Below are 3,932 nucleotides of genomic sequence, written 5' to 3'. Positions count from 1 at the left end.
TGAAAAAGAAACAAATTTTAGACAATATCAAATGCTTAAAAAACTACATTAGTTGTATGGCAGATCCTGAATTATCTCATCAGTTTTGTAGAATCATAGAAAAAAATAATAAAATTCTAGAAAATTAAGAATGAATCTAGAGCCAGTTAAAATTGACATGGTATCATGTTAAAAACTTAAAAAGTTAAGAATAAATACAGAAGTTACCTTTAGCTCTATTATAATATATTACTAATAGATAGATAGATTTTGAGAAGATAATATAATTATCTGAAGAATCTTTCTTTGTACCTAGTAAAATATCTCTATTATATTTTTTTGCTTTTATTTATTATTTTTTTGTGTTGTACAAGTTTTTGGATAAATAGTACACTAAAAATAGTAGAAATAATATTTATTATACACGGTATTCAATTCTATTATTAATTAGATTATCCTGTGAAAATAAAAACAATAAAATTATATGAAAACTTATTTACAATATCTATTTTAAATTATTGATGATTTTATACAAAAATTGGGATAAAAATAACCTAGAATTATTTATCTCACTCTTGACCGTAACTATTTAACTATCAATTTGAATAAAACATGAAATCAGTTTTTGTTTTCTTAAAAAAAAGAGAGAGTTAAAATTTACAAATTTGTCAATTTTTATGAGAACAAAAGAAAAAGAAAAGTTAACAAAAATTTTTTCTTTTTGATTGAGTTTTTTGTCCTAATTTTTGGAACGATAATTTTTTTTGAAACTTTTTTTGATGTATTTATCTCTCTGTTTCTCATTTTAAGTACTTTTTGTCCTTTTTTTTATTTTATATGTAAAGATACAATCCAAAATAAGTCTCAAAAATCATTTTATTGTTATTTTTTTATTAATTGCCATAACATGTCTAATTAAACATACAAATATCATGAGTTTAATTTTATTATGTTATTTTAGTATCAAATATATTTATATTTTTATTTAATTGAATCATTCTTTTTAATATAATTATGTATATTGATATTATATTAATATGATATTATATAATTAAATATAAAAACAAATAATAGATTTTTAAATATTTTTCTATCAAAGCATATAAATTCGAATTAAAATGAATCATTCATAGGTTTTTAACTATTGAAAACTTAAGACAAGTTATATACTTTAATAAAAAAAAATTTATGAATCTCATAGAAATTTATAGATAATTAGGTTTTGCTACAACATAGGTATCTTAAAAAAATAATCAAGAACTCATTTCTCATTTATTTTCTTTCTCTCATTTTATAATCGATTTCAAAAAAATAAAAAATCAATCAATGGGCTACGTAAGTCGGCTAATTTTTTTGCATATGACACACACTTTGGTGTAACGCCGGTTATGGAACATAGAAAAGATTTTTACACTGTTGTAATGGCGGTTAAGTGACGGAGAAAAATCGAACGATCCAATTTCTTGTAGGTGAGAGGGAACACAAATCGGACCGTAGTTCGATTTGTGGTTGATGGATGGCTGTGTGCAAAGAAATCGGACCCATTGATTTCATGCATGGATGATGAAATTTTTTTTTATCCAAAGAAATCGGACCCACCGATTTTAAGGCTTATGGACAAAAATTTTGCAGGGAACTGAAATTGGACCCATCGATTTCTGGGTATCCAAATTTTTTGGTAGGTCGTTTACTAATCGGACTGTCTGATTTTAATGTTCAAAAAAATTCGAATCACCAAGAAAGCGGTCGGACGGTCCGATTTCAGTTTTATATATATATATATATATATACCCAACCCAAACTGAGCATCCCACTTCATCTTCCTCTTCTCCCGTTCTCCAAATCTCTGTAGTCCACCTCTGTCTTTCTCTTCTTCTCTATTATCATGGATAATAGAGTGAGATAAAATGTGTATTATCATGGCCAAATTTTATTACAAACATCTGAAGGAGTGAAATTTGTGTGTGAAAATTCATTAGATATTATGATTCCATTCACACTATCATTTGAAGAATTAAAAGGTGTTATTTGTGAGAAGATGGATTCTCAAATATCTATGAGAGTGTCGTATATTCTGTACAAATATCCTATATCTGTGTTTGGTGGGTTCGTTCAATTTCAAGCGAAATATGTGACTGATGAAGCGAGCATGCAAGAAATGTTTTCAGTGTATCTTGAAAATCAATCCCGAACATCGTTTATCGAATTGTATATTAAGTTCGAGCAATCTGCAGCGGACCGAGATATTGAATTGGAAGATTACAACAGTGATAGTGAAAAAGAGTTTGAAAGTAACTACGAGGTCGTTGATCCGGGTGTAGATGAAGATCAAGCTGACGATAATATGGTGAAAGATGTGGCGGATGTGGCAAATGCACTAGCAAACCAGCAGCCGTTTGTGGAGCCGACTTTTATGCAGTCGTTGAATTTGGAGGTCATGCATGCACCAGAGTTTCCTCAATATGTAAATGTAGGTACGTCATAATTTTAAATAATGATTTGTTAAATTATGGTTTGTGCATATATTTTTAGTTTGAGACAAACATTTAAGAAAACGGTAAATAGGTAAAACATAGCATATAATTAATAGTTGTTTAATATTTAATTATCAATTAAACATATATATTGAGAAATTTAGTATTTGGCATTCTTGTGTTATTATTAATTTATTAAATATCATTTGATGACCTAATTGGTTAACTTATTAACTGTTGAATGATTTATTCTTGATTTATGGATCATAGATTTTATTGATGCGACACATATTTAATAATTATTTATCGAAATATAAAATTTGTGATGTGATTGTAGCAGAGCTTCCTGTTATGACAGATGGTGAATTTACCATGGAAATGGAATTCAGTTCTAGGGAGGTAGTAATTAAGGCAATGAAATATTATACCATCCGCAAATGTGTCGATTATCGGGTGCATGAGTCAGAACCGACGACATTCTATGCTAAATGCACCCAGTATGACGCAGGCTGTGATTGGCTGATCAGGGGTGATCAAAATGTCCAAGAAGTACTGTTGGGGGATAAGGAGGTACAATAGTAGTCACACTTGTACTAGAGCCACCATTTTTCAAGATCATTCGAAGCTGGATTCCAACACAATTACAGAAGCAATAAAGCTGCTGGTAGAAGTTGACCCATCTACAAAGGTGATATCAGTAATTGTGGAAGTACAGTCAAAATTTAACTACACCATAAGTTATCACAAAATATAGTTGGCAAAATAGAAGGCACTGGAGTCAATTTTTGGAGGTTGGGAAGCTTCGTACGAAGCTTTGCCAATATGGTTTGAGGTCATGTGTCACAAGGTGCCATCCGCAGTCATTCATTTTGAAACTATACCTGCGTATCAGGGGAATGACTTGGTTCCTAATATTCATGTACTACACCGAGTCTTTTGGAGTTATTACCCTTGTATTAGAGCATTCAGACATTGCAAGCCAATAGTGCATGTAGACAGAACTCATTTGTATGGAAAATATAAGGGTTGTATGTTGGTTGCAGTCTCACAGGATGACAATAACAACATCGTGCTTATTGCATTTGCGATAGTTGAGGGAGAAACATCTGATGCTTGGCACTTTTTTCTTAGTAACTTGTGACAACATGTTGTGACACGTGATGGTGTGGGCCTTATCTCCGATCGGCACGATTCCATCATTTTACTAGTCCAACCAATAAATTATTTTACCTGCACTAGGCGCTGGACCATCATCTGGACCATCACTGTCGTCATCATCAACATCATCATCATCCTCATCCTCATCCTCATCCTCATCCTCGTCCTCATCCTCATTCTCGTCCGGATGATCAACCGAATAGTCATCAGCCTCATCATCAACTTCCTGGTTGCTCTCTTGAAATAGACCCATCATAATACGACTGAATTTTAGCTCTGTATGATCCCCCCTGTGGCATCATCACTCCTACTCGAGTCAAT

The sequence above is a fragment of the Arachis hypogaea genome, chromosome 3 (genome assembly GCF_003086295.3).
Source record: "Arachis hypogaea cultivar Tifrunner chromosome 3, arahy.Tifrunner.gnm2.J5K5, whole genome shotgun sequence".
Lineage (NCBI taxonomy): Eukaryota > Viridiplantae > Streptophyta > Magnoliopsida > Fabales > Fabaceae > Arachis > Arachis hypogaea.
The sequence above is the reverse complement of the archived record's forward strand: the minus strand, read 5'-3'. Positions refer to the sequence as shown.